The 12,982-nt window shown below is 44.6% G+C and overlaps 1 pseudogene; it reads right to left on the reverse strand.

The window, feature by feature from the left end:
* Positions 1 to 1,381: 1,381 nt before the first annotated feature.
* On the reverse strand, positions 1,382 to 7,392 carry LOC106990663 (histone-lysine N-methyltransferase PRDM9-like; annotated as a pseudogene).
* Positions 7,393 to 12,982: the final 5,590 nt, after the last annotated feature.

Genomic DNA, 12,982 nt, shown 5'->3' on the forward strand with positions numbered 1-12,982 from the left:
GAGGACCCTCTGTGTGTTGGGGGGGGGTGAGATGGGGGCTAGACAGGAGTTTCCTGCACACGCAGCTCAAGGGTCTGTTGTTGGCAGGGTGGATGACTGTCGTCACTGCCTATCTCTGTTGAGGGGCTCTGGGGCTGCCCAGCTCAGCAGGAATGGCAGTGGTGGGAAGGGAGGTGGCCCTCCCTTAGTATCCCTGACCTCACACGTCCTCATCAGGGCAGCCAAGTGCCTAAACAGCCCCTTCCTCGTCTAGCTCTGAGACCTGGAAGGTGTAGGGGCTAAAGTTGACACAGAAAACAAAATTCTGTAAAGCAATTATCATTCAATTAAAAGGTTTTAAAAAATGTTAAAGAAAAAAACACAAAGAATAACAATGGCAGGGCTTGTACTCTCAGCCAGCCTCTGCCAGATTCTGCCTGTGCTTATGCAACAGACCAAAACACTGGTGCCCCCACCCTGTGTCACAGATGAGAATAGAGACACAGAGAGGTTGAGCATCTTACCCCAGGTCACACAGCTGCTGAGGGCAGGGCTGAGAACTGGACCCCTGTGGTCGAATCTGGAGTCCAGATGTGTGATGACCCAGAGGGAGCAGCAAAGACAGAGTGAGGGAGACCAGATGGCCCAGGCTGAGTGGGGCACACACACATGCACACATATACATGCATGTGGCCTTCACTTTGACGCTACAGAAGTCAGAGGAAGACAGAGGAGAGGAGAGGCCAGGAGAGGCCAAAGGAGGGTCGAGGTCTATAAGGAGGAGAGGCCACACTTCCCAGGAGGCCAGGGTTTTCTCTTCCCTGATGAGTCTGTCTCAAACCCTAGATTCTTCTCCCTGGACTGAGGAACTGACTGTCGAGTGACCTGACTGAGATGGCTCCAGAATTATGCCTTCCCAGGGGTTTAGTTACCACTGGACCCCACTGCTGTCAGTAATAAAGGGGAAATGAGTATTTAGTATGGGCTTCAGATTTTTTTGGAGACAAAATTTATTAGAAGAGGCGTACAAAAAACCATGAAGGCAATGGGCATGAACATCTCCAGAACACTTAAGAAACCCTCTGCTGTTTATCTACCTCCTCTCCTGTCATGAAAATGGAAGGTCTATTTAATTCTGTGCTTATTATCACACTCTTTCTTTAAAATATTTATGTATTCTGCTGTGTTGTGCCTTAGTTGCAGTATGTGGGAGCTAGTTCCCCAATCAGGTGTTGAACATGGGTCTCTGCATTGGAGTCTTAGCCACTGGACCACCTGGGAAGTCTCTCCTCATACTTTTGGGGACTGTAATGGATCATAGACCTCCTCTGAGGCCCCCATAGAGCTGAGGCATGGGGTGGCTGCAGTAATCCTCCTGTGCTTAAGATGTGTTGGTCATGACTCATTCACACTCCCTGAAAACGTAGGGCTACTCCCCTCTGGTGCGTGTCCTCTGGTGTGTGATGAGCTGGGACTTCTGACTGAAGCTTTGCCCACACTCCCTGAAAACATAGGGCTTCTCCCCTGTGTGTGTCCTCTGTTGTCTGATGAGAACTGAGTTCTGACTGAAGCTTTGCCCACACGCCCTGCAACCATAGGACTTCTCTCCTGTGTGTGTCCTCTGGTGTGTGATGAGATGGGAGTTCTGACTGAAGCTTTGCCCACACTCTCTGTATAGGGCTTCTCCCCTGTGTGTGTCCTCTGGAGTCTGATGAGACTTGACTTCACACTGAAGCTTTGCCCACACTCCCTGCAAACATAGGACTGCTCCCTTGTGTGTGTCCCCTCGTGTGTGATGAGACTTGACCTATCCTTGGAGACTTGCCCACACTCTTCGTACTTTATTTTTATAATTCCTGAGACCCCTGTCCCCATAAATAATTTACCTATGTCCTCTGGATTTAGTTTCTGGCTTGTACTGGGCTCTTCTGTCATTCTGTAATGCGTCTCAGAACCCCTCATTTGTCCTTTGGGTGAGTAGGAAGAGGCCATTGAAATCCTCACAGACATGCTTTTCAGCAACCATGGGGGTCTTTCCTTAGCCTTGCAACCCTCCGGTTTGTCACTCGGGCTGTGTGGATCAGAATATCACTGCTGCTCATTTTGATTGCCTGGGCAGGGATCCTCTGGTTGGAGGTGGTCTCTTGCAGATGGTCTCAGGAGGATCTGAGAGGGGTGATTGGGTTGGACATATTGGCTGAGGAATTTCTGACTGGAGAAGGCAGGGGAGCAGGAGGCACATGGGTGGATCTTGGGCTTCAGTTCTGCTGAGAGAGGAAGCTTTTGGTCAGGTAGTTGGTTTGCCATGGTAAGGCCTGCCCCACTAATCATCTTAGTGTTGACAGTACACAATTTTTCTCCCATCAAGTGTCTCTTACAGTCCACTCTTCCATTCCATTCTTATTCTCTACATCTACAGAAATCCAGGAAGCTTGTGCCAAGGACCTTTTCTACATATCACCCAGATAGGGACCATCCAGCAACATCAGAGGCAGCGTCTCTCCTGATAGAGTTGGATCTGCAGGGACCTTTCCCTGCATGTAAGTATCTGAAAAGTCATGTCACAGTGGTCACAGGTATTTTATCCTAAGAGATAAGACTCTTGATGACTTAGGTGGAATCTTCCTGAGCAGCTCCCTGTGAGGGGAAAGGGTCTATTAAGTTAGGTGTGCCTGGCCTGGATCTCTCTGCATATGGGAGGCAGCATAGGGGCTGGTTAGAGCAGGTATGAGTAAAGCTGTCTTTGAGGCTCCTTGTTCAAAGAGCAGCCTTTCAAAGAAACCACTCTGCAGGAAGTGGGTTTCAAACTAGACGAGACCAAGAGGCCCAGGTCCCACTGACTACAGGTCTCTGGCTCCTGCTGCCCCAATTGGTTTACAAATTGCTTCTCTCTCAGTTTTCCATAAATCATAAAGACATGTCCTTTCTCAAGCCTCACCAATATTCATACCTCATTTATTTCACTCAGTCTTAGTCCATTTAACATGTACTAGGAAGTCCTGTTTAGAAATACATCTCCAGCCAGACTCTTCACACCCTCACTCTCGTGCATCTTCAGCCAGCCCACTCTCCCCTCATGTCTGGCAATGAACTGACCTCTGAGGGGACTCCCTGCTGCTCTCTCTTCCCAAAAAATGAGCCGAAACACCATCTTAGCACAGAGAACATGCCACTTGTGGCTGAAAGCCGCATGGTTGTTCTGTGTCACCCAGGAAGACCCCTGGGGCCTGCACGTGGACACGGGCCCTGAGGCTTCTGTGTTCTATCCAGCCTCCTTCCTCTCCCTGTGTGCTTCCTCGTGCGACCACTGGCGTGGCCTCTCTTCCTTGCCCTGGGGATGCAGCATTAGGTGCTCTCATGCCTGGAATCCTTTCCCACAGGTGTTATTTCTGCAGAGACCCTACCCCACCATCCTCTGCCATACTCAACCCTCTGCTCATGCTGATCCGAGGCTCTTTTCCTGCACTGGTTTCCCTCAGAGCATTAACCCCTGTCTGGTATGAAGCCCATGCTGCCCCAAGGCAGTGGGTCTGTCTGTTTCAGTGCATGGAGCCCTGTCTGGCACACAGTATGAACTCACATGACAATGAACTGAAACAGTAACTGAATGCAAATCACTAGATACATGTCACTTAGAAATGTGGAGGAAATGAGGGAGAAACGGGTAAAGGTGAGAGAGCTGGCTGGTGCTAGAAAACTTACTTTTTGGTACTAAGCCTTTCAGCAGAAGGTGATGTTACAGATTTTTTGCATAAAATATTGAAAATTAGAACTAGCATTTTTAATATAAAATTTTTTCTTAACAGTCATATGAAATGAATCGCATTCTGAGGCATTTTAATTGTGACTTGACTGACTTTATACTGGATTGGACTCTGCTTCAGAATCGGACCAGGGAAGCTCCCCAGGATGGGGTGGGGCACTGGAGGAGGGGTGGCGCTCACATCTCCTGGCCGTAAACTCGCTCTTCCCTCTGTTGTCCCACTTGATGCCGAGTTCCACGGCATACTCGTCCCCGTACCAGACCAGCAGCTGGTCTGGCCACCTGGCAGCAGCCTGGCCTGACCACCTGGCATATTCGGTAGAAGATCTGCCTGTGATACTGCAAGGCCACCAGGTTCTGCTCCTTATTGTCCTGGGTACACTTCACACACCTGGGGTCAAGGCCGGGAAGGGGAACGAAACCACAGGTGACGAGTCTGGTCCACTGTCGGACCATGCCCAGCTCCTTGCATTCAGGGTCTAAGGATGCCATGGCTCCCACCACCCTACATGGGGGCCTTCTGTTCACACCTTTGACCATGTCGTGTGAATTCCTATTTCCAGATCCTGTTTACAGTCCTCTTCCTGGCTGGAATGCTTTTCTCTCCTTACTTAATTAACCATTTTATAGAGCCCAGTTCCAGACTTGTCTCCACCTGGACTGTGCATAAGACCAGTGAACTCTAGCTCCTCTTAACTCTAATTTAAGTTCTCTTTCATTCCATAGGACTTGGTGCTCCTAGGCTAGCATGCAAGCTTCAGCACTGACCTCAGCCTGCCTTCTCTCCTGAGGCTTTTCTCCAATCTCCCCACATGTATCCAGGGTCCTATCACTTGCCCAGCCCCTACTATGGAAACTTGGATAGTGCTCTGACATAGCTTGAGACACACAACAGTAATAGTTTATTCACTTTCTGCCTGCCCTGATGAAAGGAGAGGCACTCAGAGAACAGCCGTGTTCACGGCCACCCTGCCTCTCATTCCTTCCCAGGCCTCAGGGCCCACTTCTCACTGGAACCAAGCCTGGGGAGGTTGTTGCCCACATGGACTCAAGGTCTCCTGTGTTAAGTTATTCTGGTGCTGTGCAGTTATTCAAAAATAGAAAAATTAAGCTTACTATTCCTAAAATCAATTGGTTAATGTCTGTCTTCAGTATATTCTCCAAAAGGACATGGGTTGTGTGATCTGCTTCAGTAATAGTGTTCACTCTCTAAACTGGGACATAAAGTGCTTGGTAAGTGTCAATTAAGTGAGTTAAAGTGTCCTTGGTGAATCTAGACTCCTCAAGTTGTTTTCAAGTACCTCAGTTTTGGTGAGCATATTGACATATTTTGAGAGCACATGAAATATTTTTCTTTCTTTCTTTCTAATGTCTTTTGAAATGAAAGAGCATGATATGGAGGGAAAAGAGGAAAGAAGATGTGAAAGCTATTGAGGGAGATGGGTTGAGAAGGAAAGGTGTGTGGGCTTGTGGGAGGAGCAATGTCTACAAACTGCAGACTCACTGCACTCACCTCATCCAGTTGGCCAAAGACATGTCTTTTCCATCCACATACTCAAAACTGTTTCTCCCTTTGGTGATCTGAGTGTCAGAAGAGATACAAGCTTTCTTCTCTCTTTGATTTTTTTTTTTTTTTTTTGGTAGGAAGTAATAGAAGAGCTATGTCCCTCAGCTGTCATTGGTGCTCTTCAGCCTGCTTGGATTCAGCTGCCAGTTGGACCACATGGTAAGCTCCTTAATTATCATTCCAAGTCTGAGTCTGTTGGCACATTGGAGGCAAGGGTTCCACAAATGAGGAGCCACTTCTGTATGCCTGTACCACTCTCTCCCACCTCTCCTCTGATCTTTAGATAGAAGTCCTGTCTAACTGTACCGCTGTCTCCCACCTTCCTCTGATCTTTAGATAGAAGATCTGTGTTCGTGCCCAGTGCACACAGTACACAGGGCTGACTGTGTCATTGCCAACTGTGTCATTACCATCCGTTTCCTCAAATGTAAGAATGAAGTACCCGCACTACCATCACACACAAGGAATTAGAGGCCAGAGGACAGGGAAAGAGTGTTATTTCTCACCAGCCAGGAGTCTCCACTGTGGGCAGCCTCTTCATCGTCTGTGATCTGGCCCTCGTAGGGGGCCAAAGTGCAGGCCCAACGGCAGATCGGACACCTCGTTCCACACTCCAAGCCTAGCCTCAGGGATGCCCGACAGTCTGATACTTAACCCAGGGGGCAGAGTGAGGGCTGAGCAGTTGGCATGCCCTTTTCCCACTGCAGAGTCCTTTACAAAGGTTGGGGGCACTTGGGCAGCACAGCTGTTCATGAAAAAATTCTGACACTCCTCCCAATCTGGAGGTGAGAGCAACAGGGATGAGGGGAGGTATAGTGATGTTGCTGGTCATAAAGACCTTCAGAAAGAACTGGGGCACTCACGGCGTTTGGCCTCAATCCTGTACCCCAAGTCATAGAGGAAGGGGATGATTAGGGGACCAAATGGTGAGGTGAAGTTATTGTACCAAGGCTTCATAACTTCTCAGTGATTGGGCCAGCGGGGTCACTCACAGAGGTAGTTGTCATTCTGGGGCTCGCTGACCACTTGGTACACATGGCCCTTTCTTTCTCATAGACTGTACCTTTTCACTTCAGTCTCCTTTCTTCTGAGTCCTAAGATAGAGTACAGAAGCTAAGCAAGGCTGGTGGGGTCTGCAGAGTTAGTCCCTGTTTTATAAGAAAGTATGAGATCTCCTACTTGTCCATCTATATATACACTTTGTCAAAATTTTTTACATTTATTTCTCAAACTTTTCCTTTTGTATTTTCATGTTTTAATGTTACATTATTTATTTATTGGCCATGCTGCATGGCTTGTGGGATTTTACTTCCCTGACCAGGAATGGAACCCACACCTCCTACAGTGGAAGTGTGGAGTCGTAACCGCTTAAGCACCAAGAAGTCCCTTCTCTATACTGTTTCTTTTTCCTTTAACTACTGGTTCAGGAGACTGAGGCTCCACACTGACTACAGATACCCAGTTCAGTGTTAGCTTCCTGCACTTCCCATTAGTAGGTTTAACTTTCCAACCTTCTTACTTAGGAAATAGTTCATGGACACATGTACTCAGAAAATATATGTTAAGGGCACATGACACGTAAGACATTGAGCATAGGTCTGGGCACAAACACTGACAAAGTGTGGTGCCTATTATCACAGATGGATTTATTGAACTACTTGTATGTGTCAGCAGTTTTGCATTTAATGTAAAGCTTTCAAACACTGTATGAGCTGTGTATCCTTATCTTCCCTTTACATGTGAGCAAGGAGAACCTCAGAAAATATATAAGATTTTTCCAGGGCCCCGCTGCTAACTTCATGTCTCAGATCAGTCCACCTTAAACCCATGCTTACCCAAAGTCCATGCCACACACCTAGGCCATACTTATTAGCTTTTTTACAGGGATCAGAAGAACTAATTATAGGAACTCCCCCAATTTTCTCTTACTGACTTTTTGTCTAGTGTGCTATCCAGAGGTCCTTGCTTCTCTGGAAGAGGGCACTGGTTTCTGAGCCTGCTTGGAACCACTTGTCTTCAGCAATTTTGTTGTTCCCGGCAATTTCTTCAAACTGGATACCTTACTTAATGGTCCCCTGGACATTCCTTTCCATGTGAGTAAAAGACAACATGCATTTCTTTAGTTCTTTAGGACTGTATGAAGTGTTTTCACGTGCATGACTTCAGTTTAAACTTTGACAATTCTTGGAAATACCTGGTGGATGAGAATCTGAACACTGGAGTGTGAAAAAAGGACCTAAGTCAGTAGTGAATCAAAACTAGAATTCATATCTTAAGGTTCTTTCCCTTCAACTTTCTGCATAAAAGTGAAAGCAAGCCAGGGAGAATAGCTGGAGGTCAGGGAAAGAAGTGGGTAAGGGCTCATAGAGAAAGCCTTGAGAGGGGGAGGTTCTCTTAATTATTGGACCTTTGATGGATGAGGAAATTTGAAAATTTACAGAGGGGACAAAACACATCTGGAAAATAAGGTGACAAAGCAGTGAGATTGAGGAGGGGAAAGGCGATAGGCAGAAACACATTAAGACAGTAAAGAAAATGAGCTGAAAGTTGCAGGCTGACATGTCCTAGAAACAATGTTTGGAATTAAAGTAGCTGGTCTCATCAATTCTGCTTGAAGAAGGCTGTACAACTAGCTGGTTCTCCTCAGTTTCCTGATCCATAAATTGGTATATATTTTAATTCTTAATGTTATAGTAGACATGAAATTTAATAACATTCAACAAATCGTTGTGTGAGCTATTTAATATAATATGAAGGTGACATACATCTCTGACATCAATTTATCCCTTCAACTGCCTCTATATTTGAAGTCTAGCTCACAGATACTATCTTCAGCATTCTTTGACCTTCTTACTCCTAGACGAATGTTTAAATGTGGAGTCACTCATTCACAAAACAATCAGGGGGCCCTCAGGGGCTTTGAGCTGGGACTAGACTTCTGAGAATTAATGGTCTGGGCTAGGCTCTCAGAGCTCACAACACAGGGGCAGGCTAAACAAATGATTTCAAACAGGAGAGTTGCTTAATCAGAGTTCAGAGGAAGGACTTGTTACTGCTCCTACAAGAATGAGCATTTGAAATCTTATCCAGCTGATGAGTTTCTATTCAAAAGCAGGTAACTTATGTGGAGTCCTTCAGTTATTTTCTTATTTGTTGGTTTTCAGTCATAAACCTGAGACTTGTCAGGGCTGTGAGTTGCTTCCTCTTATTGGAGGTAGGGATCATGTTGCCTTCTTCATCTTGGATCGTCCACACTACAAACTGCCCAACATGTCTTTAAGCTTCCCTTGGACAGATGTCTTAGCATATCCCTCACTAGCACAGCACAAAAAAACTGAGGTTGCAAACATCTCTCAGATGAATGATATAAAGATGTATAAATAGCATGTTTGAATAAACTTAATAGAACTATGGAACTTTTAACAAGTTTGTAAGGGGTTTAGAGAAGATGCTTTGGATTAGATTGCACTGCTAGTGATACATAATCAAACATTTTTTTTAACTTCAGTTTCTTAATCTATAATGGTGATAGCTATATACCTACTTATAGGTAGTGTGAAGTGAAGTGAAGTGAAGAAGTGAAGTGAAGTCACTCAGTCGTGTCCGACTCTTTGCAACCCCGTGGACTGTAGCCGACCAGGCTCCTCTGTCCCTGGGATTCTCCAGGCAAGAATACTGGAGTGGGTTGCCATTTATTGTTTTAAGGTTTAAATAAGTTTATTCACACAAAATGCTTAAAGTCTGAAATGTTGTGAAAATAATGTAACAATAGAACAACCTACTATTGTTGCTGTTCTAACTATAAAGGTCATGATGATATCAGACATTGTGCTAAAGATTCAGGACAGGAAGGCAGCAGTCTCCAGGATCTCTGTGTTTTGTCCTATTCTCACCTGTGACTGGATCTATGAGGAAGATTTTTTTTTGTCAGCAGGATTTGGGAAATACTCACCTTCTGGTGTTTACTGTGCTCCTCTCTGAAGGTCATCCTAGAAAGTTTACCTAAAAAATGATGAGAGTCAGTGTTTTGGTTGGTAATGTTTCCAAACTCTAGGCATTCTAATTAAGGACACAGAATTCTGAGCCAGAGAGTGACAAGGACAAGGATTACCAAAGGAGGAATGGAAAGTGATTTCTGTATCATCAACTCCCATGCTTCCACTGGGAGCATTACATAATTTTATTAAAATTAAAAAAGAAAACATGAAACTTCATCTCTGCTTCATCTGATGCCCATAAAGTGTATAATAAATTTACTAGCCTTTCATGACAAAAATACACAACAAAGTAGAAACAGAAGGAAGTGACTGCAATATAATAAAACTCATATATGAAAAGTATATTCCTAACATCATAGTCATCAGTGAAAAGCTGAAAACTTCTAAGATCAAGAAAAAAGTCAAGGATGTCCATTCTCAACACTTCTATTCAACATAATATTAGAAGTCCTAGCCAGGGTGTTAGATTAGAAAAGGAAACCAAAGGATTCCATTTGGAAAGAAAGAAGTAAAATTATGTCTGTTCACAGAGGACATGATTTCACGTGCAAAAAATCTTTAAAATTCCACACACACAGAAAACCTGAACAAAAAGTTTCATGGTACAAAATCAACATTCAAATACCATTCCAAAAAAGAAAATATAACAATCCAATTTATTTTTAAAAAACTATAGTCAAGAACAAAAAGTTTAAATTTTTTAAAAAAAAATTATGTTTATTTATTTATTTGTGCTTGGTTGCAGCATGTGGGATCTAGTTCCCTGACCAGGGATTGAACCCTAGTTCTCCACATTGGGAGTGTGGAGTCTTAGCCACTGGGCCACCAGAGAAGTCCCAATAATCTCATTTATAATAGTATCAAAAAGAATGAAATAATTGGGAGTAAATTTAGAAGATGAAAGACATACATGAAAACTACAAAATATCGCTGAAAGGAGTCTGACACAAGTAAACAGAAAAGCGTATCACATTTATGGATTTGGAGACTTAATATTATTAAGATGTTCATACTACCCAAAGCAATTTAAAGATCCAATGCAATTCCTATTAAAATTCCAAAGGAATTTATTTTCAGACATAGAAAATCCATCCTACAGTTAATACAGAATCCCAGTTCAGTTCAATTCAGTTGCTCAGTCGTGTCTGACTATTTCCGACCCCATGAATTGCAGCACGCCAGGCCTCCCTGTCCATCACCAACTCCCAGAGTTCACTCAAACTCACGTCCATCAAGTTGGTGATGCCATTCAGCCATCTCATCCTCTGTCGTCCCCTTCTCCTCCTGCTCCCAATCCCTCCCAGCATCAGAGTCTTTTCCAATGAGTCAACTCTTCACATAAGTTGGCCAAAGTACTGGAGTTTCAGCTTTAGCATCACTCCTTCCAAAGAACACCGAGGGCTGATCTTCAGAATGGACTGGTTGGATCTCCTTGCAGTCCAAGGGATTCTCAAGAGTCTTCTCCAACACCACAGTTCAAAAGCATCAATTCTTTGGCGCTCAGCTTTCTTCACAGTCCAACTTTCACATCCATACATGACTACTGGGAAAACCGTAGCCTTGAGATGGACTTTTGTTGGCAAAGTAATGTCTCTGTTTTTCAATATGCTATCTAGGTTGGTCATAACTTTCCTTCCAAGGAGTAAGTGTCTTTTAACTTCATGGCTATAATCACCTTCTGCAGTGATTTTGGAGCCCCCAAAAATAAAGTCTGACATTGTTTCCACTGTTTCCTCATCTATTTCCCATGAAGTGATGGGACCAGATGCCATAATCTTTGTTTTCTGAATACTGAGTTTTAAGCCAACTTTTTCACTCTCCTCTTTCACTTTCATCAAGAGGCTTTTTAGCTCCTCTTCACTTTCTGCCATAAGAGTGGTGTCATCTGCATATCTGAGGTTATTGATATTTCTCCCAGCAATCTTGATTCCAGCTTGTGCTTCTTCCAGCCCAGCATTTCTCATGATGTACTCTGCATATAAGTTAAATAAGCAAGGTGACAATATACAGCTTTGACATACTCCTTTTCCTATTTGGAACCAGTCTGTTGGTCCACGTCCAGTTCTAACTGTTGCTTCCTGACCTGCATATAGGTTTCTCAAGAGGCAGGTCAGGTGGTCTGGTATTCCCATCTCTTTCAGAATTTTCCACAGTTTATTGTGATCCACTTAGTCAAAGGCTTTGGCATAGTCAATAAAGTAGAAATAGTTGTTTTTCTGGAACTCTCTTGCTTTTTTGATGGTCCAGCAGATGTTGGCAATTTGATCTCTGGTTCCTCTGCCTTTTCTAATACCAGCTTGAACATCAGGAAGCCTGATGTTGCTGAAGCCTGGCTTGGAGAATTTTGAGCATTAGTTTACTAGCATATGAGATGAGTGCAATTGTGTAGTAGTTTGGGCATTCTTTGGTATTGCCTTTCTTTGGTATTGGAATGAAAACTGACCTTTTACAGAACTTTATAGCAATACAAACCTACCTCAAGAAACTATCTAATAATCTAATCTCATACCTAAAACAACTAGAAGAAGTTGTGGTACATATACACGATGGAATATTACTCAGCCATATAAAAGAACACATTTGAGTCACTGCTAAAGAGGTAAATGAACCTAGAGTCTACTATGCAAAGTGAAGCAAATCATAAAGAGAAATACAAATATTGTATATTAGCATATATATAGGGAATCTAGAAAGATGGTACCAATGAACCTACTAGCAGGGCAGCAATGGAGATGCAGACATAGAGATATAGAGATGCAAACACAGTACAGAAAGGACAGGGTGGGATGAATTGAGACATTAGCATGGAAGCATATACACTACCACATGTAAAGCAGATAGCCAGTGGGAATTTTCTGTATGACACAGGGACCCCAATCTGTGATACTGGAGGGGTGGGATGGGGAGGTAGATGGGAGGGAGGTTTTTAGGAGGGAGGGGACATGTGTATACCTATAGCTGATTCATACTATTCATACTGTTCTTGGGGTTCTCAAGGCAAGAATACTGAGGTGGTTTGCCATTCCCTTCTCCAGTGGACCACATTCTGTCAGACCTCTCCACCATGACCAACCTGTCTTGGGTGGCCCCATGGGCATGGCTTAGTTTCATTGAGTAAGACAAGACTGTGGTCCTAGTGTGATTAGATTGACTAGTTTTCTGTGAGTATGGTTTCAGTGTGTCTGCCCTCTCATGCCCTTTGGCAATACCTACCATCTTACTTGGGTTTCTCTTACTTGGACGAGGGGTATCTCCTCAGGGCCACCCCTCCTGACCTTGAACCTGGAATAGCTTCTCTAGGCCCTCCTGTGCGTGTACAGCCACTGCTCCTTGGACGTGGGGTTGCTCCTCCCGGCCGCCGCCCCTGGCCTCGGACGTGGGGTAGCTCCTCTCTGCTACTGCCTTTGACCTCGGACCTAGGGTAGCTCCTCTCGGCTCTTCCTGCACCATCATAGCCTGGCACTGTCGGCCACTGCCCCTGACCTTGGAGGTGGGGTAGCTCCTCTCGGCCACACTATGTGCTCTGGTGGCAGCCACCTGTGCTATCTGTGCCGGTTGTAGCTGCCTGCACTACTGTGAAGAAAGCTGAGTGCTGAAGAACTGATGCTTTTGAACTGTGGTGTTGGAGAAGACTCTTGAGAGTCCCTTGGACTGCAAGGAGATCCAACCAGTCCA

Source organism: Ovis aries, chromosome X, assembly GCF_016772045.2.
Source record: "Ovis aries strain OAR_USU_Benz2616 breed Rambouillet chromosome X, ARS-UI_Ramb_v3.0, whole genome shotgun sequence".
Taxonomy (NCBI): Eukaryota; Metazoa; Chordata; class Mammalia; order Artiodactyla; family Bovidae; genus Ovis; species Ovis aries.